General features: G+C 35.3%; 1 long non-coding RNA gene across 1 annotated transcript in view; it reads left to right on the top strand.

Moving 5' to 3' along the window:
• The window catches only part of LOC103092786 (uncharacterized), a 33,335-nt gene extending 13,990 nt beyond the window's left edge, over positions 1-19,345 (top strand). Inside the window, exons 2-4 of the long non-coding RNA XR_001627042.2 lie at positions 6,547-6,600; positions 14,792-15,371; positions 16,250-19,345. This is a non-coding gene — a long non-coding RNA (uncharacterized LOC103092786). The remainder of the gene's footprint in view (positions 1-6,546; positions 6,601-14,791; positions 15,372-16,249) is intronic.
• Positions 19,346-27,651: the final 8,306 nt, after the last annotated feature.

Raw genomic sequence — 27,651 nt, 5'->3', positions numbered from 1 at the left:
AAGTGTCTGAGGTCAATTTTGAACCCAGGTCCTCCTGACTCCAGCGTTTTCTATCCACCGAGTCACCTAGCTGCTAAACCCCTTCATACTCTTAAGAACAGTTGTGAAAAAAAAGTTTAGGATCCTAAAAAGTTTTTACATATTTGGGTGATATCTAATGTAAAATTAAAATAAAAAAGCATGCTGCTGGGATGAAGTCAATAGATCGTGACAATGAATTGGTTATGGGAGGTAAGCGACAGTGGGAAGGATAATACCTAGATTGAGAGCCTGGGAACCTGGGAGGATGCTGATGACTTCAACAATAAGAGGGAAGATTCAACATAGGAGACAGAGGAGTGGTCAGAGAGGTAGGGGGATAAGAGAAACACCAGGAGTGTGTGTTGTCCTGCAAATCTAGAGAAGAGAATATCAAGGAGGAGAGAGTGATGTATAGTGTTAAAAGCTATGGAGAGGTTAAGGAGAATGAGGATTGGGAAAAGGTCATTGGACTTGGCAATAAATACATAACAATAACATGTCAATATGTTTTATTTATGTGTGTATATATAGACGTGTATATTAAGCGTATATACATATAATAAATAGCATTTATATAGTGCTTTAATTTTGAAAAGTGACATAATTATTATCTCAGCTTTTCCTCACAAGAACCTTGTGAAATAGATACCATTATTATTCTCATTTTCATAGATGAAGAAACTGACACAGATAGTGGTTGTCAAGACAAACCATAGAGATTTTAAAAAATTTCATTTAAAAATATTTTTCCATGTTTCCATGATTCATTTTCTTTCCCTTCCCTCTTCCTTCCCCCCTCCCAGATCCAACAGGCAATTCCACTGGGTTGTACAAATGTGCTCACTTGATACCTATTTCCATGTTATTCATTTTTGCTATAGAGAGACTTTTAAGCCTAAATTCCAAATCACATACCAATATATAAATGTGATAAATGATGTCATAATTTTTGCTTTTGCATTTCTTCTCCCACAGTACTTTTTCTCAATGTGGTTAACATTCTTTCCCATAAGTCCTTCAGGAGTGTCCTGGCTTGTTGCATTGCCACTAGTAGTAAAGTCTGTTACACTGGATTGTTCCACTATGTTTTAACTTTCTGTGTACAGTGTTCTTCTGGTTCTGCTCATTTCATGCTACATCAGTTCACTGAGGTTTTCCCAGTTCATCATTCTTCCTCCAGATTCCTTATAGCACAATAGTATTCCATCATCATCATATACCACAATTTGTTCAGCCATTCCCCAATCAAGAGACAACCCTTCATTTTCCAATTTTTTGCCACCATAAAGAATATAGCTATGAATATTTTTGTACAAGTATTTTTCCTTTTTCTTTCTTTGGAGTACAAACCTAGTAGTGGTATTGATGAATCAAAGGGTATGCATCCATTTAAAGACCATTGTATACAAATCCAAATTGCCAGCAATGCATTAGTGTCCCAATTTTGCCATGACTCCTCCAACATTTATTATTTTCCTTTACTGTCATATTGGCCAATCTGCTAGGTGTGAGGTGGTACCTCAATGTTGTTTTAATTTGCATTTCTCTAATCAGGAGGGATTTAGAAAACCTTTTCATGTGCTTATTGATAGTTTTGATTTCTTCATGTGAAAATTGCCTGTTCAAGTATCTTGACTATTTGTTGATTAGGTTGTGGCTTGATTTTTTTGTAAATTTGACATAGTTCCTTATATATTTGGGAAATTAAAGCCTTTGTCAGAGAATTTTGTTATAATTTTTTTCCCAGTTTGCTGCTTTCCTTCTAATTTAGGTTGCATTGGTTTTATTTGTACAAAATCTTTTTAATTTGATATGATCAAAGTAATTTATTTTGCATTTTGCAATGTTCTTTATCTCTTGCTTGATCTTAAATTCCTTCCTCTCCCACAGGTCTGACAGGTATAGTATTCTATTGTTCACCTAATTTATTTATGATTTTACTCTTTATATTTAAGACATTTACCCATTTTGGATTTATCTTGGAATAGGCTGTAAGATGTTGATTGAAAACTAATTTTTCCCATACTATTTTCTAATTTTCCCAGCAGTTTTTGTCAAATAGTGAGTTCTTGTTCCAAAAGCTGGGATCTTTGTGTTTATCAAACACTAGCTTGCTGAGGTCATTTACTCCTAGACTAGGGGTAAATTTACCCCTTCTCTCTCTTAATAATTATCATATTGTTTTGATGAATAAGTGCTTTATAGTACAGTTTAAGATCTGGAATTGCTAGATCAACCATCCTTCACATTTTTATTATTTCCCTTGTTATTCTTGATTTTTTGTTTTTCCAGATGAACTTTGTTATACTTTTTTAAAAATTTTATAAAAATGTGTTTTTGTAGTTTGATACTGTAGTAAGCAAAGAAAGACTGCAAAATAATTGGCAGGAGCATGTGATTCAGAACCACATGAGAGCTTGGGTCAGGATTCCAAGTGGGGGTGTAATCCCAACTGAAAACAGTCTTCTTGCTGAAGATTTTGGTGGTATTTGTAATTTTCATCTATCTAGAATATATCTTGCCCTCGTGAGATACCAGCTTGAGGAGAGAGACTGCTTGAACACAGTATTGATTCCAAGATGGAAAATGAGGGTTAAGAGAGAGAGAGAGAGAGAGAGAGAGAGAGAGAGAGAGAGAGAGAGAGAGAGAGAGAGAGAGAGAGAGAGAGAGAGAGAGAGAGAGGTAAAGGACCATTAATCTCTACTGGGACCAGATTTGGACTTTATCTCTGGTATCTTGACCCATATCTGGCCTCTGTGAGGTTCTGTTTTTGAGGAACTTAACATTTAACTTAGAAAGTTAGCCAATAGAATAGTTATTAAAGGTAATTAGTTTTGGGGTTAAGATTAAGAAATTTCCCTTCTCCTTTGTTACCCTCATTCCTATCCCATTTCCCATTAATAAAATAAAAATATTTAGATGTTTACCTATTGTTTATTCCCCATAAACATCCCTTAATAACATTAGGTATAGCACTGAATAAGTAAATTAATTTAGGCAGGATTGTCATTTTTATTATATTAGCTCATCCTACCTCTAAGCAATTGATGCTTTCCCAATTATTTAGATCTAGTTTTATTTATATAAAGAGTGTTTTGTAGTTATGTTCATATAATTCCTGAATTTATCTTGGCAAGTAGATTCCCAAGTATTTTATATTGTCTAGAGTGATTTTAAAGAGAGTTTCTCTTTCTAACTCTTGCTGCTGGGTTTTGTTGGAAACATATAGGAATGTTGATGTGGGTTTATTTTGTACCTGCTGACTCTGCTATAGTTGTCGATTATTTCTACTAGCTTTTTAGTTGATTTTCTTTGATTCTCTAGGCATACCATCATGTCATCTGTAAAACAATGATAGTTTAGTTTCCTCATTGCCTACTTTGATCCTTTCAATTTATTTTTCTTCTCTAATTGCTACTGCTAGCATTTATAGTATAATATTAAACAGTAGTAGTGATAGTGGGCATTTTTTTTCACTCCTGATCTTAATGGAAAGGCAGCTCTATCTTATCCCCATTGCAGATGATATTTGCAGATGGTTTTAAGTGAATATTGTTTATTATTGTGAGGAAAGACCTTTTTTCCTATATTTTATTTTTTTTCCAATAGAAATGGGTATTATATCAAAGGGTTTTTCTGTATCTATTGATACATTGTGTTATTTCTATTAGTTTGGTTGCTGATATGGTCAATTATGCAGATGGTTTTCCTAATATTGAATCAGCTTTGCATTCCTGGTATAAATCCCACCTGGTTATAGTGAATAATCCTTGTAATAACTTGTTATAGCCTTCTAGCTAATATTTTATATAATATTTTTTGCATCTATGTTCATTCATGATATTGATCTATACTTTTCCTTCTCAATTTTTGGTTTTTCTGGCCTGGGAATGAGTGCCATATTTGCATAATTAAAAGAATTTGGTAAGACTCCTTCTTTGCCTATTTTGTCAGATAGTTTGTAGAGTTTGAGGATTAAATTATCTTTAAATGTTTGAAAGAAATCACTAGTGAATCCATCAAGCCCTGGTGATATTTTTCTTATGGGGTTCTTTGATGGCTTTTTCAATTTCTTTTTCTGATATGGGGTTATTTAAATATTGCATTTTCTCTTCTGTTTATATAGGCAATTTGTATTTTGTAAATATTCATCCATTTCACCTATATTGCCATATTTATTGTCATACAATTGGGCAAAATAGTTCTTTATAATTGCCTTAATTTCCTCTTCATTAGAGATATCACCCTTTTCATTGATGATACTGTTAATTTGGTTCTCTTCTTTGTATTAATTAGATTAACCCATAGTTTATCTATTTTATTTGCTTTTTTTTCCAAAATACCAGCTCCTAGTCTTATTTATTATTTTAATAATTCTTTTACTTTTAATTTTATTAATTTCTCCTTTGGTCTTTAGGAATTCCAATTTGCTCTTTATCTGAGGTTTCTAACTTGTTCTTTTACTAGTTTTTTTAGTTGCATGCCCAATTTGTTAATTTCCTAGAAAGATTTTTTTTTTTTGTTAATATGGGCGATATAAAATTTCCCCTGAGTACTGCTTTTACTGTATCCCAAAATTTTTGATATTTTACTTCATCCTTGTCATTCTTTTCAATGAAATCAGTAATTGTTTTCTATGATTTGTTCTTTAACCCACCAGTATGGGAGAATAAGATTATTTAATTTTCAATTAATTTTAAATTTGCCTCTCCATGTACCCTTACTATTTATAATTTTTATTTCATTATGATCTGAAAATTATTTCTGCTTTTCTGAATTTGTTTGCAATGTTTTAATGCCCAGGTCAATCTTTGTGAATGTACCATGTGCTACTGAAAAGAAGGTATATTCCCTTTTTATCTACTTACTTTTTTCCATATATCTATTAACTCTTATTTTTCTAAGATTTCATTCACTTCTTTTACTTCTTTCTTATTTATATTTTTGGTTTGATTTATCTAGATCTGTTAAAGGAAGGTTCAGATATCCCCCTAGTATAGTCTTTCTATCTATTTACTCCTTAAGTTCCAATAGGCTCTCCTTTAAAAATTGGAATGCTAAAACATTTGGTACATACATGTTCAATATTGATATTTCTTCATTGTCTATACTGCCTTTCATCAGGGTGTAATTACCTTCTGTATCTTTTTAAATCAGATCTATTTTTTACTTGGAATTGTTAGATACCATGATTATGATTCCTGCTTTTTTCTCAGTTGGTGCCCAATAAATCCATCTCTAGTCTCATACCTTTACCCTGTGTTTGTCTACCTGCCTCATGTGTGTTTCTTGTAGACAGTATATGGTAGGATTTTTGTTTTTAATCCACTCTGCTTCCATTTTATGGGTGAGTTCATTCTATTCACATTCAGAGTTATGATTGCCACCTGTGGATTCCCCATTATTTGATTTCTTCTTTTAATCATGTCCTTTCTTCTTTCAGTATTATTTCCATACCAGTATTTTGCTTTTAATCAATCCCACCTTTTCCCCACAATTCTTTTACTTTCTTTCACATTCCCTCCCTTCTTATTCCCTTTTATTTCTCTTTAAGATACATTAGTCATTCCCCCTAACCTTTCCCTCCCTTTTAATATTCCTTGTTCCACACCCCACCTTCCTTATTCACTTTCAACTTCTCTTTAGGTAAGATAGAATTCTATACCCCAGTAGATCTGGCTGTTCTTCCTTCTAAAAGTGATTCCACTGAGTAACATTTAAGCATTACCTTTTACCACTCTCTTCCTCCTCTTCTTAAAATAGTATTCTCCTCCCCCCCACCAATGACCCTCTTTGTGTGTCATAATTTATTCCATTTACTTCTTCCTTTGAGTTTCTCTTAGTACCATCCTCTTTTTGTCTTCCCCCTATTTTTACATATCATCTTAAACAGCTTAATGCCACAACCTCTGCCTATTTCTTCTATCTACTTTGAGAATGAAAACAATTTTAAGAGTTATAGTTATTTTTCCATATAGAAATATAATCAATTTGATATTATTGAAGCCCTTAAATTTTTTCCCCTCTTTCTTGTTTACCTTTTTATAGTTTTCTTGCAGTTTGTATTTTGACATTAAATTTTCTGTTTATTTATGGTCTATTTTATTTCTGGTCTATTCTTTAGGAATGCTTGGAAATCTCCTATTTTATTAAATGCCCACACTTTCTCCTGAAAGTATATAGTCAGTTTTGATGGGTAGGAAATTCTTGGTTGTGGACTCAATTCTCTTGCCTTTCTGAATATCGTATTCCAAGCCTTGTAGTCCTTTAGCATGGAAGTTGCCAGATCCTATGTAATCCTGATATCTGAATTTGTTTTCCTGGTTACTTGCAGTACTTTGCTTTGGCCTAGAAGTTCTTGAATTTGGCTATTACATTCCTGGGGGTTGTCTTTTGGGGATTTAATGTAGGGTGTGATCTATGGATTCTTTCAATGTCTATTTTGTCCTCTCATATCAGGGCAATTTTCTTGGACAATTTCTTGCAATATGATGTCAATACTTTTTACTGTTGTTGTTGTTCCAGGCCTATAGGTAGAACAATAATTCTCAAAATGTGTCTACTGGATCTGTTTTTCAGGTGAGTTGTATTTTCACTGTAATATTTCATGTTTTCTTCTATTTTTTTCATTCTTTTGATTTTGCTTTATTAATTCTGTCTCACGAAATCATTAATTTATACTTAACAAATTTTAATCTTTAAAGATTTATTTTTCAGCTATGAACTTTTGACTTTCCTTTTCAGTTTGGTCTCTCCTGCTTTTTATAGGTTCCAGCTGGCCAATTTGGGTCTTGAATTTTCTTATTACTTCATTTGATTTCTGTGCCTCTTTTTCTATATGGGCTATTTTGTCTTTTAAGCTGTTATTTTCCTTTTGTGTTACTTTCATTTCTTTTTCCCACTTTTCTTCTCATTTTTCTTCTATCTTTCTTATTTGGTTCTTGAACTCTTTTTTGAATTCCTCCAGGGCTGTGATCAACTTCTTCTTCTTTTTTTTTTTTTGAGAAAGTTTGGCTGTGTTTGCTTGTTTTTCAATCTCTTCTGTTGCCTCTATATTTTGCTCTTTTTTTTTTGCTGTTGCTTATTCCTTTTGCCAGTAGTAGATTGGAGTTCCTGAATATTTATTGCTTTCTTAGCTTCTGTTTCTCAGAGCTTTGTCTTGGTAGTATCTTTCCTTCCCTATCAGAAGTCTGAGTGAGGGCAGGTAGCTCTATGATGTTCTTTGCATAGCACTTGCTTTATGGCGTTTTGTCCTGAGGCTATCTTCCTTAGCTTCAGCTGCTTGCATTTCCAGCTGCAGTTTGTTTTTCCCTGAGGCTATCCCAAGTCCTTGCTGCCTTGGCTATGGCCAGTTGTGTTTCTGGCCAAGCTCTGCTCCCTGCTGCCCAATTTCTGAGCTCTTCAGTCTTTGAGTCTCACTGCCAAAGCCTAGCACTGCCCTTAGGGATAAGTCTATGGTGCTTTTAGCCAGGCCCCAAGAAGTGAGATCGCCAGGGCCCTAACTCTGTTGTGGTAGGTAGTGTGGGGGAGGGCTGATCAGCTTATACTTTGATTAGTGCAGTTTCACCCTCACCTTATAGTGTTTGAATCCCAACTCACTGTCTACTTTTGACATTGTGTCCAGTGGGAGAGCCCTTTTACTCATCCAGTTTTGATTTCTGTCCTTTTAAGACACTTTATAATGATCAGTTGGGAGGAGATTCAGAAGGCTTCTGCTACTATACCACCATCTTGGCTTTTTAAAGTACTTACTATGTTCTAGGAATTTTACTAATCACCGAAGATACAAAGAATTTCAAAAGATAGTCCATGCTCTCAGGGAGCCAGTCGTCTTGACTTAATTTTCCCAGGGTCACATAGACATTTCATTGGACACTACTGTGTAAAAAGAGGCTAAGAAATTGGCATTATTGAGGAAAAGGCTACCTCTCCTTCTTGAGTAAATGCTAAAAGTATGATGGATGACATAATGGAATTTTAAGAGCTTTAGAAAGGTAAGAGAAGAGACCTTAGAACAAAGGACCTCTATTTTATTAGTGAAATATGAGAGTCTCAGGGAAGGAGGTAGTATGGGAGGTTTGAGTAAATGTTTGAAATAATGGCTATAGGGAGAGAAATAGCACTAATTAGGGTCCAATTGACATTAGATAACAAAAATTTTTATTGAACCCATTCTGTACAATTGTGTGCCTTCTAGTTCTGCTCAGCAGAATATGAATAGGAATAGTAAAAGAAGACTGTAGAAGTAACCCACTATTGGCATTTGGCGAAATGTAAAGAACCATGGGACAAAGGGATAATGTAAAGCTAAACTGAATAGATTTAAAATTTGGAGGAGTAGAAAGTGAAGCCAAAACTTAAATGATGTCCTTAGAAAGTATTAATACATCAAAGGCCTGGAGGCCAAGGTGTGGATAAAGAATAGGTTTCGTAGGTATAAGGCATAAGGAGAAATTGACTAATAAGAGACTGTAATCAAATTGCAAAATTTATGGGTTCTTTATCCTTGAAGTGAATCTTCTGTGAATGAGAGCAGAAACATGGCTATGATGATTCCTGCATCTGGTTTAGAGGGAATGGAGGAATCTGTCATGGGAATTAATGAAAGAGCTAGGAATTTATGATGTTTAAGGGAATATCAAAGTATATAACATGTTCATGTCCTCTAGTATAAAGGCAAGAACTAAGATAGAGAAGAACATATGAACCAGATATAGAGCTCCATGAAAAAAGAGAGAATGATCTGGACACTAGTAGATAATTACTACCAGGATTTAGTCTAGGCACTATATTTGTATTGAGTCAGGTATTGGTTGGTAAGTGCTTAATTACTAGATTTCCCCCCAAAATGTATGCACAACACAATTTTATATTTAATCTATATTATTAACATTTTCTCTATCACTTTCTAAAGTCTAGACAGTTAACAAAGCAATAATGCCCTGATTTTTAGCTTTTACCTATTCCTGAGGTATAAACGCTCACACTGAAAAAATTAACAATCAGTTCTTGGTAGCTGGTTCAAGCTGTCTCCAACGCCCTCCTATGTAGAGCACACCTTAAAAGAGGAAAAATTGTTTAGTGAAAGTGGTAGAGAGAAGGTAAGAACTTGGTAATGGGGAGCAAGAAGTATTCAGACTCCCTGTTAGCAAGTCCAGTGTGTTGTAAGGGGAACAATATTGTGAGAGCTGATGCACTGGTGTCCTGGTGTTCTGGTATTTTGAAAAGGATAGCCAGAAGTATAGTGTCATCTGGTGGAATCAGATTTTTTATGAGTGCTAGTAAGCAGAAAGAGGATGAGATGAAAGTGTTTCAAAAGAAGGGAAATTTGTTCATAATGTAATATAAATTTCAGAGAGCACAATAGAAGGGGCAAAACGAGCTGGAGTGGATCAGGAGAAAATTAAGGTTAAGTTAGAATGAGGATAAGAAAGAGAGAATAGGAAGTTGGAGACAGAAAGAGGAGTGACATTTGTAGGCAGCCAGGAATTCAATCTCACTGGGAAATGAGAGATGAAAAAGTTAGGGGTTCACTAGCAAGAGGGAATAACAGGGAAGAATAATTCCATTGATGAGAGTAGGTGAGTGGAAGGTTCCTTATCACAGCTCCTTCTCATAGTGCTTTGACTTCCTCATAAAGTATCCCAGTTCCCCCTTAGTGTCTTGGTTCTCCCTGGAGGAGTCTGGCCCTCAGGGTAGTATCTATTCTGGAAATGATCTTAGGTTGTTTTTGACTGCGGGAGGGAGTCATACACTTGTGTTCTTGACTGGAGGCCATAAGGTTTTCTTCTGGGTTTTACTTTAACTTGTAGACTCTTTGAGGACAAAGAAAACCATGTCATTTCTTTTTCTTTCACAGTATTGGATTAAAAGGATTATAAACAAATTGACCTTTGTAATTTTCAAATATAACCCTTTCATTTTATAGAGGATGAAACTTAGGCCCAGAGAAGAAAAGTGACTTGCCCAACATCCTACAATATAGCAAGAGAAAGAACCAGAAAGTGAACTCACATTCTCCAACTCCAAACCCAGCATACTATTCTTCCTTTCCCAATTGTGGACTTTTAATGAGACAGACTGATATGAATGCTTCCTAAAGCTAGTTTCCTGTAGTGCAGATGGGTGATTGCTCATACCTGTATGTCTGTAGAGCAGAGCAGACTTCTGAGGAAGGACCCAAGATGGTAGAGTAGATAAAACCGAGTTCTCCCTTTACTCCCCCCTCCAAACAACCTTAAATATTGTCTCAAATAGAATTTCAGAGTAGTAGAATCAACAAAAGGTCAGGGTGAGATATTCTTCCAACCTAAGACAACATAGGAGGTTGAAAAGAGAAATTTGTGCCTTGGGGGAGGAAGATGGTCCAGATCTTACATACATGAAACAGCAGTGGTAGCACTAGGTGGTGGAGAGAGAACTATCAGTTTTTAGGAGCTCTCAGGTCTAAGACAGAAAGGGGACCTGCCAGTTGGTAAAAAAGAGTTTAAGCCTTGTGAAAGGACTAGATGCAGGATCAGGTACTGTTTGTCAAATTCATTCCCTATACACATTTCTGAATAGTAGTTTAAGGGCAAAGAGGAGCACTTTTAGTCATGAGGATTTGGAGGCTCTGAGGGACATTATAATTTCCAGCCTCAAGCTATAAAAGACCCTGAAGAACAGAATCATTTCTAATCTCAGGGAGGAAGGATCCTGAGAAGCAGGGCTGATTGCAATCACAGTGGATAAAGGGTCCTTCTTGGGTAAGGCCAGTGTATAGAGCAAGAAAGCAGGGATCACACTTCTTTGCAGGTCACAACAACTTGGGAGAACCAAAAACTTCCAAATGCCCAGAACTATCTCTGAAATAGCAGGATGAAAAAGTCTGAAGTCTGAGAAAAAACCTATGCTTTTCACTTTGGGAATAGAGCCCAACATTAGCATGAATCTTCAAAAAAAAGTGGAAAAATGATCAAACAGCAACAAAAGAACTTGACAATAAAACCTACTGTGAAACCAATAAAGATCAAGTAACAAACTCAGAAAAAGACAATGAAGTCAAAATAGCTACATGCAAAGCATCAAAGAAGTTGTGAATTAGACATGAGTTCCAAAACATTCCTAGAAAATCTAAAAAAAATTTTCAAAACCAAATAAGAAAGATAGAGTAAAAAGTATGTACAATAATAAAGGAAAGGGAAAAATTGTGAAAAGAATCTATAGCTTTGTAAAAAAGCACAAAAAATACTGATTTTAAAAAACACCTTAAAAACAGAATTGGCCAAATAGAAAAAGAGGTACAAAAGCTTATTGAAAAAATTCATTAAAAATTAGAATTGGGCAACTGGAAGCTAATGACACAATGAAAAGTCAAGAAACAATAAGAGTCCAAAAATGGAACAATAGAAGAAAATGTGAAATATCTCAGTGGAAAAACAACTGACCTGGAAAATAGATTAAGAAAAGATAATTTAAGAATAACTAGATTACCTCATGATCAAATATCATTATCAAAGATCAATATCATATTTAAGGAAATTATCAAGGGACCCTTCCTTGATCTTATAGATCCAGAGGGTAAAATAGAAATTGAAAGAATTTAACAATCACCAACTAAAAGAGATCCCCAAATGAAAATTCCTAGGAGTATTTTAACCAAATTCCAAAACTCCCAAAATACTTAAAGCAACAATAAAAACAACATTTTAGTCAGGATCAAACAAGGTTTATTAGCTTTCATATTGAAAGACTGGAGGATTTGGAATGATATTCTAATAGACAAAGGTACATATAATATTCTAGAAGGCAATATGATATTTTAGAAGGCAAATGGATGGATTAACAGGGTTACAACCAAGAATATACTACCCAGAAAAACAGTATAATCCTTCAAGGGAAAAATGAATATTTAAAGAAATAGAGGGTTTTCAAGCATTCTGGATGGAAATAGCATAGCTGAATAGAAAATTTGACTTTTAAATACAATATTCAAGAGAAACATAAAAAGGAAACCATGAAAAAGAAATTATAAGGGAACCAAAAAGGTTAAACTATTTACCTTTCTATTTGGGAAGATGATTCATTTATCATCTAATAACATTATCATGATTAGGGAAGTTGGATTCTACATAGAGAGTGTGGAATTGCTTTGATTATATTGGGACCATGTAAGAAAAATGGATAGTCAAGAAGATGGATGTCCTGGGGAGAAGGGAGAAGATAGAGAAAGAATGGGGAAAGCTTTCTTATGTAACAGAACTCCTCAAGGAAGTGATTTTACTTTAGAGGGGGAAAATGGTGTGGGGGGAAGGCATTGCTTGAACCTCACTTATATCTAAATTGGCTTAAAGAGGGGAAAAACTCTCCATACTCAATTGAAACAGAAACCTATCTTACTCAACAGAGAAGTGGGGGAAGAAGGGGTTATGAGAAAGAAAAGAGTAATTAAAAAGGGGGCAGAAAAAGAAGATAGTGGTTAGAAGCAAAACAGAATTTAGAAGAGGGACAGGATAAGAGAGGGAGAGAGACAGACACAGAGACAGAGACAGAGATAGAGAAAGATAGATAAACAGAAGAATATAGGATAAAGAGAGATGTATATTTAGCAATCACAACTGTGGATGTGAATGGGATAAACTCACCCATAAAATGGAAGTGGGTAGTAGAATGGATTAGAAACGAAAATCCAACAATACACTGTTTATATAAGAAACAGACCTGAAACAGAGAGATACACAATGAGTTAAAATAAAGGGTTGGTCAAGAACTTGATATGCATGAGCTGAGTTTCAGAAAAGGCAGGTAGTAGCAATCATGATCTTTCACAAAGGAAAAACAAAAAGTAGACTCAATTAAAAGGGATAATCAGGAAAACTATGTAGAATTGTAGAGAATCAACTGAAAAACTAGTTGAAACAATTAACATCTTCAGAAAAGTTTCAGGATATAAAAAAACTTCCCTAAGTCATCATTATTTCTATAATTTCCAATAAAATCCAGGAGAAAGAAATAGAAAGAGAAATTCTACTTAAAATAACTCCAGACAATATAAAATACTTAGGATTAACATGAAGACAAATAGGAATTATATGAACACAATTATAAGAAATATGTCTACCAAGATAAACACAGTAATTATATAAACACAATTATAAAACATTTTTCAGGACAAATCTAAACAATTGGAGAAATATTACTTGCTCATGAGTAGGCTCAGGCAATATAGTTAATATGACAATGTTACCTAAGTGAATTTACTTATTCAGTGTTGTACCAATCAAACTACCAAAAATTCATTTATAAACTTAGAAAAGTAACAAAATTAATCTGGAAGGATACAAGATCAAGAATATTTTTTTTAAAATAGGGGTGGAAAGGAGAGAAAAAGCAGCTTAGTAGTTTTTGATTTGAAACCATATTACTAAGGGGTAATGATCAGAACAATTTGGTACTAGCTAAGAAATTGGGTAGTGAATAACTGGGAGAGATTAAGAACACAAAACGTGATAGTAAATGGCTAATAGTAAATTTATTTTTATAAATTTCTCAGATAAAAGATTTATTTTTCAAATGTATTTCAAATTATTCAAATTTATAAAAATAAGAGCTATTTTCCAATTGACAAATGGTCCAATTTGATGATTGGTCAAAGTATATGATGAGGTATTTTCAGAAGAAGAAATCAAAGCTGTCCATAATCACATGAAAAATGCTTGAATTCATTACTTATTAGAGAAATGCAAATTAAAAAACTCTAAGAACTTATTTCACACCTATCAAATTGACTAACAATTTAGAGATGGAAAACAACAAATACTAGATGTGGTGTGGAAAAGATGGAACGTTGATACCCTGTTGGTGGTGCTGCAAACTAACCATTCATTCTAGAGAACAGTTTGGAATACACCCAAAGGGTCTAAAACTGTACATAAAACTTTCACCCAACAATACCACTTTTAGGTCTGTATCTCAAAGAAATAAAAGAAAAGGGAAAATGACCTATTTGTACAAAAATATTTAAAGGTGGTGTCTAAGAATTAGAAATTGAGATGATGTTCATCAATTGGAAAATGTCTGAGCAAGTTGTAGTATCTGACATCATTGTTGTCCTTTGAATTCTAATTGACCAAAATGTCATCAAGATGTTGGGGTTAAAGTACAGTGTGTTTGATGGTAGGTGATCAAACCAATAAAATCTCAGAAGTCTTTACCACAAGTCAGGCACAAATAATCTTTTGAAACATTTGAGACAGAGATATCTCTAAATCTGTGCATTTCAAGTTTCTTTTGAACTACTAAATTTTTTCTTTGCTCATAGAGTACAGTGCTTTCTTTGATGTGAGCACGCCATGCTGTATAGTTTTATATATATCTCTCATGTCTCACAATCAAGACTAAAATTCTTCAGGGAGACCTTAAAATGTCCTGATATCAATCCTTCTGACCTTTAGGTGAACATTTTCCTTGTATGAGTTCTTTGAAATATAGCTTTTTAGGCAAACATACAGTTGACATTCAAACAATGTGTATAGTTCACTGGAGTTATACTCTCTGTAGTAAAGTTTGAATAACTGGCAATTCAATTTGAGAGAGGACTTCAGTATTTGGTACTTCATCTTTCCAGGTAATATTCACAATCTCCCTAAGACAATTAAAATGAAAGCAATTATTTAATTTTCTGGCATCGTCCTGGTAGACTGTCCAGTTGAAGAAGCCAGCACAAAGCTCTGAATACCTTCAGTTTCTTAAGTAGCCTAATAATGCTTCTCTCCCACATTTTCTTTTTCAGCCTTCCAAAGGGTGATCTAGTTCTGACAATGCATGTATCCCCTTCATCATCTCTGTGTTCATCCTTGGAAAGCGTACTGCCAAATAAGTGAACTTATCCACAGTATTAAAAATTACTTCCTTTGCTTTAACTGTTGGTTTGACATGCAGATGGTGTTGTTCTGGCTGGTTTTCTTGGTGTTGTGAAGCTAAAATCCCAGAAGAAGGAAATGATGCAGACTCAAATGTTGTTGTTTCTCAGCAAGAGATACTGCACTGAATGCACAATCATCTGGGAACAAAAAGTTGTTGATCATCTCTCTCTCTCTCCACTTTAGTCTTGGATTGTGGGCTTTTCAAATTAATTTACAGTCAAGGAGGTAACTGTTTTCATTCTCATTGAAGATGTCTGATAAGATTTAGAAAAACTTCATGCTAAAAAGCCTGGGAGCATGCACACAGCCCTGCTTCACTCCTCTGGTGACTGGGAAAGTGTGAGAGCATAATCCAGAAACTGCAAGCGTGCCATCATAGATCTCGCACACACACTAATGGACTTCTTCAGGCAACCAGCCCAGATTCTTACTAGCTATTGACTCTAGGTAAGTCACTTAATCCTGTTTGCCTCAGTTTCCTCATTTGCATTATGAGCTGAAAAGTTTCTTTGCCAAGAAAACACCAAATGGAGTTATGTAGAATTTTGAAGTGACTGAACAACAATAAACTGGAAGGAGGAAGATTATGGTGATGGAATACTATTGTAATATATCACATGATGAACAGGATGGTTTTAGGAAAATCTGGGAAGACCTATATGAACTGATGCAAAATAAACTGAACAGAATCAGGAAAATGTTTTATATGGTAATAGCACTATTTTAAGAATGATAAGCTGTGAAAGACTTAGGGTTTTTTTTTATCAAAATTATGATTCAAATCACTTCCAAAGGATCCATGATGAAAAATGCTAGTTCTCTCCAGGGAGAGAACCAATGAACTCTGAATGCAGATGGAAACATCCTTTGTTTCTTATTTTTATTCTATTGTTTAATTTTGTTTGTGTTTTCTTTTGCAATATAGATCATATGGAAATATGTTTTGCATGACCTCATGTGTACAATCAGAATCAATTTACTTTCCTTTTTCATGGAGAGAGGAGAACTGGGAGGGAACAAGATCATTTGGAACCCAAGATTTTTTAAAATATTAAAACATTTTACTTGCAATGGGAAATATCTAATAAAAAAGAAATATTTCAAAATTTTAAATAAATATTTAAAAATATTAAGTATAGCAGTGTTAGGGTAAAACCAAGCAAAGCAATTCAGTATTGAAAGCCATTGTTCTTACTATTGCTGTTACATAGTAATGTAGGGACTCATGTCATTTGACCCCTACTTTTCATGAGCCCCTTGCCAAATGGATCACAAAATTTAGAACCTTGGATTTATTCAAGACCACCCTTCTCATTTTCTCACAGATAAGGAGAAAAATGGTGAAGCTTCTCACTCAAAATCACACTGGCAGTAACCAAGAAAGTCAACATTTGAATCCAGATCTTCTGACTCCTACGAAGACCAGATGTACTACACTGCAAAGGTCAGTTTCCCTGGACACAACTTCTGGTACCAAATAGCAATCAGAGGTGTTCAGCTACTGGCAGGGTGGAAATGGAGAGGAGGACACAGACTAGGCTATGGATTGGCCTTCAGGGCACAAAACTAGTAGCATTTGGGGGAGTGGAGGGTTTTTGGAGCTGGCAAATGCTTGGACAAGATTCTCTGAGATAGTTCTCTATGACCCCCGGGGCCAGCTGCACCCTATTCAAGTGGATACAGTCTGACCAGGAGACAATGTACTAACTTACCTGTCTGCTTAAGGAGAGAATGAGGCCTCTGCTGAAACATGTAGTCTGGAAAAACAGGAAAAATAACCTCCTTTGGTGTTGCAATAGGTCCATTTCCGGACTTTCCCCGGAAGGGTTAATTCGCACAGGATTCTAGGAATTAGAGTTTGGTGCACCAAAGATTGTTCTGCTAAAACTCAGTCAGGTGAGGGCCAAGGACACTGAGTAAAGAGAGCATTTACAATGTTAATCTGTGTTTCTCCCCAAGGGCAAAAATGTGTTACCAGGCAACAAAGGAGAATGATTTTTACCTTCTCTTGCTCATACTTCTTCATGAATAAATTAATGTTGCAATCTCTTTTACCCCTACTCCCAGATCTCCCCCCTCCCTCTCTCTGTCTGTCTCTCTCTCTCTCTCTCTGTCTCTGTCTGTCTTTCTCTATCTGTCTCTGTCTCTCTGTCTCTGTCTCTGTCTGTTTCTGTCTGTCTGTCTGTCTGTCTCTCTCTTTCTCTCTCCCCCTTACCTGTGTGTGTAGTTTTTTGTTTTTTTTTTTTGACCTGGGACTGGGAAGTGGATAGGGGGAAAGGAGACAGAATATCTTCTACTATATCCTCCACTTTTTTGTTTTGTTTGAATTAGTCTTGCTAAAGAGGTTCTAATTTCTGTTTTTTTTTTTACCCCCTATGCTTCTGAAGGACTGGAATGATTGTCAGTCATCTAAATATGGCACCCTGGAGCAAAATTCTGGCTGCTCCACCATAATTATATCTTTGACTGTGATCAACAGTCTGAATATTTCTGAATCTAATTAAAGTGGGCCTTATATTATATGATATTAATTCATTGTTTGATCAACTCTCAAAACGTTTTCAGTTTAGCAGGATTTGTCAAAGCTTATACTCCATTAGCACAGACTTACGGAGCCAGAGTTAATGCTACAATAATTTGATTGGTCAGAGATAGTCTTTGCCCTTCAAGGTTCTTTCTAACTGAGACTGTGATTCTCTGACTTTAGAGGAGAAAACATCTCTCTAAATATTAATATTCTCATATAAAACGGAAAAGTGGAATATCCAGGATTCAAACTGAGGTCTTTTGAGCCCAAGATAAATGCTCTTTCTATTATGAACCAATTTACAGTAACAATAATAATTCCATTGCTGGAGATCAGGATGGGTGATGTTGAAAGGCAAGAATGTTGAGACATAAGAGAAAGGACTAATGATTTGGAGTCAGGACAAGCTGAATTCAATTTCTTTTTAGATCCTGTGTGACCTCAAGCATATCACTTAAAAGGCCCTTGACCATTTTCTCACCCGGCCAGAGAAAGGTTTGGATATGATTTTTCTAAAGTTCCTTCTAGGTATAAATCTATGAGTTCCTGAAAAGAATTCATTTCAAATGGAGTCATGGGGTAGGGGGAGAGGCAAGATGGCAGAGAAGACACACTGACCTACCTGATCTCAAACAACTTTGATATAACATCTCAAAATGAATTCTGGAGCAACAGAATCCACAAGCAGCTGGGGTGAAACAATTTTTCAGACCAAAGATAACTTAGAAAGTCTACAGGAGGAGTCTGTAGCAACATGGTGGCAGTGGGCACAGAGCAGCTTGCCAAGTCAAGACCACACCTCAGGAAAGCAGCACAGTCCTTGAGGGCTGCTAAATCAGCAGCAAAGGCTTCTGGAACTCTCAGCCACAGATGGAAAGGAGGTCCAACAATTGATCATAAGGAGATTATAGGGGTTCCTGTGCTGGCTCTGGGTGCAGGACTCTATTGGATTGCCCATACACAGATCCAAGTCACAATAGTCTAAATAGCAGTCCAGGAAAAGGAGGAACACCAGCATACACCAGTTCTTGCAACTGCAGGGGAGCAGTGAACCACGGTCACAGTTCCAAGATAGAGAAGAGCATAAGCCAGGTGAGTATTAAGCATAACTCTCCTTAAATCATACCACCTTGGAAGAAAAATAATTATAGAACCCCAGAGCTAGCTCTGAAGGTAACTGTACAAAGAATCTGAAGATTAGATTAGTTCCCCCTTCACAACAGGAATGGAACTTTCTTGTAGCAATTTTTTAAAATTAAAAAATAACACAAGAAAAAAAGGATAGAAAATGAGCAAACATCAACAACAAAATATAGAAGGTCATTCTGGTGACAGAGAAGATCAAAGCACCAACTCAGAAGAAGAGAACAAAATTAATACTGCTACATTCGTAGCCTCCAGAATAATATGAATTGGTCTCAAACCCAAAAAATATTTCCTGGAGGAGATCAAAAGGAATTAAAAAAATCAAATAAGAGACATAGAAGAAAAAGTAGGGAAAAATGAGAGTGATATAGGAAAATCATGAAAAGGGTGTTAACAACTTAGTAAAGGAGTCACAAAAATACTAAAGAAAATATAACTTTAAAAAACAGAATACAACAATTGATAAAAGAAGCACAAAAATCCTCAGAGAAGAACTTTTTAAAAAGCAGAATTGGCCAAATGGAAAAAGAGGTCAAAATAGAATTGGTTAAATGGAAAAGGAGATACAAAAGCTTGTTCAAGAAAATACTTGTTTAGAAGTAGAATTGAATCTAAACTGGCACTAGAAGACTCCTAAGAGGCAGAGGTAGGAAAAAGGATGTTCCAGAGAAAACTTGAGCAAAGGAGAAGCAGGGGACATGTTAGACAAGCCAGGTATCTTTCTAGGTTGAAGTATAGGATATTATATATATATATATATATATATATATATATATATATATATATATATATATATATATATATATATATATGTGTGTGTGTGTGTGTGTGTGTGTATGTATGTATGTATACACATATACACACATATATACACATATACATATATAATTTTAATATATATAATCCATCATTATCATACTGCCTTATTAAGATATTGAGGCATTATGACAATACTATTACCATTAATAATACTAATAATAGTGTTTACATAACATTTAAGGTTAGCAAAGCACTCTGTAAGCTCTTTATTTTCATAATAACCTTGGGGTGTTGGTGCTATTTATATTTTACCTCAAATTCTCTTTCAATAACTCATAATGGTATTAAGATTATTTTGAGCTTTCAAGATTTTTTCCATTAGAGGGAAAGCTCTAGTGTGTCTTAGACCAAGCTACAATGGTTTTTGTTTGTTTGTTTTTTATTGGCTTGGCAATGGATCATGTTACAGTTATCCAAGGCCTGGACTCACTAAGGTCAATGGATAATTAGTCACTGGAGCATATGTATGTGTTTGTATATGTGAAAACTTTTATCTCCACAACTTGGGAAATTACTACATCTATTGAGGGACATTTAATAGGATAAAATCCTACATCTACAAAAGCCCTAAAGTACTATTATCATCGTATCATAGTCATGTTTCTGGTTCTATAAGTAGAGACATCAAATGATGGAAGAATTGTTTAATTAGAAAGAGACAGAAGGGAGGAGCCCTCAATAGAATTTGGCCTTTTCATTCTCTGGCTCATTGATTCTCATACCAAATCCATCTTTAAAAAGAGCTGGATCAATTGATCTTTAATGTTCCTTCCGATTCCTGATCTATGATGTGATGATTGACCAAAATACTATAGAATTTCACAGGACACATTGCAACTGTTCATTTTAGGTAGTTATTTTTATTCATCATATTCTGCTTGGCTTTTAAAACTTTATCCCCAGTATGTAGATGAATCTGAAAAGCTATTTGTAGGATGGTCTGGTCAAGCTGTCAAGGTACAAAGAATCCTCTAGGAATACCAAAGAGTCAAACTATTTCATATTACTATCAACTTTTCCTACTAATTGTCCTATTTTCAAATTTTGAGGCAATATAAGAAAAGCAGAATAAACAGAGCAATAAATCTCTTTGGTTCTGTTTCTGAGATGTTTGCAGTTATAGAATTTTTGATTGTGCTTCCCTGGTATAGCTTTGTGCTGACTGAAAATATCCAGATTGACCCTACCTGAATTTATATTCATAAGCTCATAGGTTATTAGTCATATAGTCATAATTGACAGATAAGGTAGAAGGGACTTCAGAGGTCATTTCCAGGCTAATAATTTTACAGACAAGGAAACTGAGGTATAGGGCATTTTTGATCAAAGAGATGACAGGTAATAAATATCAGAGATGGGATCTGAACCCAGATCCTCTCACTCAAGAACCCAGATTCTTTCCACTGTATCATGCTACCTTCCTAAAACATTCTGTATCATTAAAAAATTATAATCATTAACTCAAACCTGGTCTAAACAGACTAAAAGAATTTTGTTCCAAATTAGAAATATTTCTTCTGGTTCTCCATGTCTTTTAGAGTAGGTATAAATAAGAATACTTTAGTTTTATGTTTATTGACATTTCTATTCAACAGAGAAATTAGCCTTTGTTTAAACACAGCCTTTTATCTTAATCACTTGAGCCTTCACTAGAAATTATTGTGGATTCTGGAGCAAATAGCATCAGGGGTATGGATGAACACTGGCTAGCACAAGGGTCAATATTTGAAGAGGGAGAGGACAACTTGGGAACCATGACAGAGCAGAGAAAGGGCTACCAATAACAAACTTTCTATTTAAACTTTTTATTCTTGTTAACCTTGTGCTAAGCCCTATTGTTTTTACTGTGCAAATGCTGTCAAACCTTGAAATTTGGCACCCATTTGATATATGGTTTGGATCATAGGGTGTTTGTCCTGTAAGTGCTAGAGAATGGATAATCCATCTATTTGCCAGACTGGGGAAATTCACTTACTCATTTACATTTTTCTTTATGAATATCCATAATGATGGATGGCCTCCTGGTGAAATAAACAGACTTAGAAGACTTGGGTTCTCGAATGAGTTCTGTCCTTAACTAATGCTATGATCTTGGACAAATCACTTCTCTTTGAACTTCAGTATTCTCCTGTGTTCAATGAAGGAGTTGCACTAGTTAATAACTCACATTTCTATAACTGTAGGTGAAAAAAAGTCATATTGGAAGTCAAAATGATTCTCATTGGGCTACACAGCTGGAAAATGTCACAATCTGTATTAAAAGCCAAGTTTCCTAATTCCAAGCCCGGTGTTCTTCCAGAATCCTATGTTGCTTGCTAAAATCCCTTCTAGCCCCCAAATTCTATAATCAATTAATATAATAATAACCAATAAAATAATCAACTGAATAGCCTTATGCTTAAAAGTTAGTTAAGCAGATATATAGTAAAGGTATGAATTGAGTAGATGCATAGATAGATGTATATATATGTGGATTATTGCTTTGAATATGTGAATTGAGTTAATTATGGCATATATTCATATACTCAAATATTGTTTTCTGCTTCACATTTAACTCCCTTCATATCCTGGTTGCTAATTACCTTTCTAGTCTTTTTATCCCTTCTTATATCTCCATGACTCTGAGATTGGCTACACTGGCTTATTTCCTAGAAGAGGATACTCTATTTCCCATTTCTGTGCCTTTGCACTGACTTTTCCCGATCTCTTGATTGTTTTACCAACTCGCCTCTGCCTCTGAGTTTTCCTTGATTTTTGCAAGATGTAGCTCAAATCACACCTTCTGCAGAAAGCCTTTCATAGTTTTCTCCCCATCCCCAGATATTTATATACTCTTTCAAATTACTTTCATGTACCCTCACTCTTATATGTTACACACACTTATTGACATATTGTCTCCTTCATTAAAATACATGAGTATATACTCTTTGTTGAGGTCAAAGATAATGTTTTTTCATTTTTGCCTTTCCTTGTATTTCCATATGCTTAGTATAGAGTCTAGCATATTCTGTAGTAGGTATTTAATAAATGCTGGTTAACTGGCTTTATAAACTCATTGGGCTTTAGTTTCCTACTGTGTCTCAAGAAAGAATCTTTGTTAATTACTGACTTATATGTGTATATATTACACCACAGAGGCTCCCTTCATTATGAACATCAGTGAAGAAAAATGTGATTGAATGTTTGGATTCCAAAAATCCAGCAAGAAAATGGTGGAATCTGCCACTAAAATTTCATTTTTAACAATTTTCCAGTCTCTTATGAAGCATAATTACATGTAAAGAGAGACAACCTTAAGCTTCCATCAGTTCTCCTGTAAGAGGGTAATAACATGATGAAATGAGAAGCAATGAGTTTCTCCAGAGCCTTGATTTGAATCCTGATCCTGTTCCCTTACTAGCCTTGTGATTAGCAATTCTTTGTCCCTCTCTTTGTTTTCTTTACCTATAAAATGAGGACAATACTTATTCTACCAATTTCACAGTATTACTTTAGGGAAAAATACATGCTAGCTGAGAGAATGAGGCCCTAAAAAGATAAAACTCAGGTGTCTGAGAAAGAAATAAGAGCACCATTAAGGAGTAGGAGGGGATAAGAGATAATTTCTGAAAAGGGAGCTTATTAAGGAAGGTTCATATACTATTTGCTCCTAACACTAGCCTTGATTCCAAGCTCTGTGAGGTAGAAACCAGGCTATAGACCTAATAACTTAAAAATCACTTTCTTTTCTAATTCACCTGACTCCTTACCTGGGACTGTTTGGAAGAGGAAGAATAAAGACAAAGAGAAGACAAAGGGTTCCCATGGCTGAAGCTTGGATCACAGAATTCCTAGAGAGAAGAAAGAAGGCAAAACAAGACCAGAGAAGGATTCTATTTATAGTTTATGGAAATCGGGGGAATATGACTGGCCAGGAGAATTGTCTCACTACCTCATGTTTAAACAATGCAGTCTATAAGGAGAATCAATAGCTTGATTTACCTTGGGAAAAAAGTTATGATCTTATTATGTTAAAGTCAAGGACAAGGGTAACTGTTAAATCACCCTTACACCCTTTGTTGCTTCGGTTTTCAAGAACCATTTGAAAGAAGAAAATAGTGGAAAATTAAAAGATAAGTCACAAAATATAGATCTACTTACTGGTAGAAGGGCTTTCCCCCTTTTCCCATTTCTATTTTTAGCCTCATCTAGGCCCTTTAAGAAAAGCAAAGCTATAAAGGGGATTTCATAGGTAGTTTTTACTCAGGGGGTTCTTGGTGACCTTCAAGAACATCTAACCCAACTACTTCATTGAGCAAATAAAGAAATTGAGGTCCAAGGTCACTCAAGATAATGAGTGGAATTAGTGCTCTGGATCCCATGCTCTTTCCTACTATGCCATAAAGTGAGTTTGCTACTTTAATTTTCCATTGGCTTATAAGCCTGATAGTTTAGAAAGGAGGATCTGTTGTCTAGACCTAATCATCAGGGTCTCTCATTCTTATTAATTATTAACTTGCTATATCCTCTTAATCATTCTTTTGCCCTCTAACCATTTATAAACTTCTGGTAGATGATCTTCCAAATTATTGTTTTAATTGTGTTGCTACTCTGTCCGGACACCTGCAAGTGACTCCCCAACATCTACAGAAAAAGGTTCAATTTACTAGCCCAACATTCAAGGCTCTTAACAGTTTGGTCTCAATATAGCTGTCTGGAAATCTCATAGTTTTCTACTTCTACTTTCTACTACTCAGGGTTTAGCCAAATAGAGTACAGTTCTCTCTGCCTAGCATGCCTTTCCCCAAAGGATTTGTCTTCTTCTTTCTCATTCTTTAAGACCAACTCAAATGTTAACTCCATGAAACTTCCTTGGTATTTCATCTTAAAGTAATCTTTCTTCCAACCTGACAACATTTTCCACATTTTTTCACACTCTTCCTTGTCCAGAACAATTCTTTCTTTGGTTAAAATGCTGTATGCGTTATCTTTTCCAATTGGAATGTTACAGCTTTTAAAGTTTCATCTTTTTTCAATATTAGTATACCTAGTGCCTGGTCCATAGTAAATGCTTAATATTTTTTTTTAATTTAAAAATTCATTCATTCATGATTGTTCTAGAGGATAGCATATATGGTGGAATGAACACTATGGGCTGTAAACACTAGGAACTACACCCAAGTCTTGGCTCTGTTATTTAAAATTGCTTATAAAACCTTGGCAAAGTCATTTATCTCAGTCCTAGTTCTTCTTCTACAATCTATGATCTCCAAGATCTTTCCAAAGTCTAGATCCCATGACTATAGAAGCATACATTAACTTGACTACATTGTGAGCTTCCTGAGGGTGGGACCATGTCTCTTTTGTCTTTGTAACTCTCCCCAGGACCCATTGTTCTACCTTCCATGTTCTTAATAAACATTTTTTATTGATTAAAAGAATAGGTACACCAGTAGAGGCCCTCTGCAAAAGAATATGGACAGATGTTTGGGTACTTGGAGCATAGTCCTTAGGGAGATGATCATGGGCTTAGTGACTGGAGGAAAGCAAAGGCCAGCAAGGTATATGCTGGAACTGTCTCAGAAGTCCCCATATCTAATATGGTCAGCATTCCTTTGCTTAAGGAGATATGTTTGGTTACCACCTGCATTCTATGGTACCCACTACTTACTCCCTCCACCCCTGTACACATATTGTACTTCATGAAGGAAAATAGGGGTGAGGTACAATAATAAAACGGCTTTGTATTAACCTAGGAGGATTTGTTATTTGTAGGCTGGGAGAACTTAGGGGCAGCTGTGTGTGTGTGTGTGTGTGTATGATGGAGGCAATATCCTTTATTTGTAGACTCTAACACCTTACATGAAATGGGAACAAATCTGGAGTGTAATTTACCATACAGCTACCATTTTCTCCCATAATTGATACAACTTCATAGTGTATAAATGGAGATTTTGAGCCCTTGGACTTCATCCCCCAGAAGTCCCTTAGTATTTCCCCAAATTCCCTTTTCCTGTGTCCCTGTGTTTTGTGTGATTGTATTTAAGTGGCTGTAACTCCTCCCTCTTCCTCTCTTAGACCTGCTACTGGGCAGAAGTCAGGCAGTTCTTTTGTTTTAGTTATTATTAATAAAACTTTATAAAATATAATATTTAGTTATTGATTATTAATTAAAAAACCCACACTAGATAATCATGGAAAAATAGTAAAAAGTCAGACACACACAGAACCAGGCTAATACCATCAACTTGATGCTAAAAATATATTTTGGAGGATTACAGGGACGGATGGTGATTCTCTTCTGGATATTCTAATTGGTTCTTGAATTTTTTTGAGTTAATGATAGTAAAGTACATGATATATACCATTGATCTGGCATTTCCTGGAATGCCTTTCCCTAAGATGACAGGGATAAATTCTGCAATAGCAGTTAGTGTTTTTTTCTGCTGCGGCTCTAAAAAAAGAGAAAAGAGTCAATGTTCCTCCCACAGTTCCTCAGAAACCCCTAGAAGTCTATTTGTCATATTGATACTACCATAGAAAACCAAGATAATTCTCCCTGATGGATCAAAACCCCTACTTATCTAAAGTTGAACTTTAAGTCCATCATCCTGATTTTGATAGGATAGAAGTAGAACTGATCATATGGTAAATGAGGCAAAGGAAAAAAGAGGATAGGAAAGAAAGGAAGGAAGAAAATGACAAAGGGCAAAGAGAGGAGATAAAAGGTAAGTGCCACACGAGGAGAAATTGGAGAAGAGTAAGGACTTCCCAGCAAGGCAAATGTCAGTAAGCAAAGCAAATGGCATATGACATTTCCCAATGGCTGACTGACTAATGACCATTTATCCACTTAGAAGTGAATGTTTTAAAGTTTGTCTAATATTATATGACATTTCCAGCAGAATTCCAAAAGTTTACTTTGCCTTAGAGTATTTATCAACTACTTCCTCAATGGAGCAGGAACCAAAGGGCCAAAAAGATGATGCCAAAGATTGATGCCATCCGTGTCCAAATTATTCTATGCCCTATGGTGTTTGCTAAGTAACAGAGGTTATTGAGAGTACTATAAGACTCTTCTCAAAATTTGGCCATGACCACTGGAGGGAGCAAGGGCTAACAAAAGAATGAATGAGAACTAAGAAAGCAATTGTCCAAAGTCACTTGATTAATAAATTTCAGAGAAGCGATTCAAAACTCATCTCATCACTCCAACCCCATTATGTTTGGTTGCCAATATGTCTAGATATATCACAACAACATGGCACAGTGAAAAGGATGCTGCACTTGGAGTCAGAGGACTAGCATTCAAATTTTGACTATGCCACTTAATTCCCTGTGTGATCTTAGCCAAGATAATTACTTTCGTTGGTCATGAATTTCTCCATATATGAAATGAGTTAGATTAGATGACTTCTAAATCACAACTCTATGTCTATGATCCTATGACTTCTAAAACATCCATACCCTCTTACACTGGCTCAGCTCTTTACCTCTGACTTTTGTCTCATGCTTCAAATGTACATTTTGGGAAACAGTTCTCTATAATCTCATTCAGTATGTGAGCCCCAGTTTCGACTACATATTCCACCCATAGGTGCTACTCTTACCCTTCTTCCTTTTCTTTCTTTTTTTTTCACAGTCAAGATTTTTTTATTCTAGATCACAATTATACAATTTGGCTGGAATCTAGAGGTTATGGAGGGAGTGATATGAATACAAGGAAAAATGGGCTATAACCAGGCTATGGTAAGCTCAGTTGAAGCAGTTGAACATTCTACAGTAAGGATCAGAAGTGATCAAAAGCTTTTAAGCTTGAAAGAGATGTGTTTATATCTGTGCTTTGCAAGATAACTTTGATAAAAAGTAATATGGCTCTGTAAGAAGGTCCTCTCTCTGCCCCTGTTTCATCCTCCACACAGGAGGATGCCAAAGGATAGTTTTGATGATGTCACTTCTACTGCTCAAAAGTTTTCTGACCTCCCTATTGCCTCAGGATAAAATAGTACTACTCATCTTGTCTTTTTAAAATTTTATTTAATTGATTAATTAAGAAAAATTTTCCATGGTTACATGATTAATTTTCTTTCTCTCCCTTCCTTCCACCCCCTTCCATAGCCAATGAGCAATTCCAATGGGTTTTAAATGTGTCACTGATCAAGACCCAATCCATATTATTGATATTTGCACTAGGGTGATCATTTAGAGTCTACATCCCCAATGATATCCCCATCAACCTATGTGATCAAGCAGTTG

This window comes from Monodelphis domestica, chromosome 1 (genome assembly GCF_027887165.1).
Source record: "Monodelphis domestica isolate mMonDom1 chromosome 1, mMonDom1.pri, whole genome shotgun sequence".
NCBI lineage: Eukaryota > Metazoa > Chordata > Mammalia > Didelphimorphia > Didelphidae > Monodelphis > Monodelphis domestica.
This window is presented reverse-complemented; position numbering and strand designations above follow the sequence as displayed.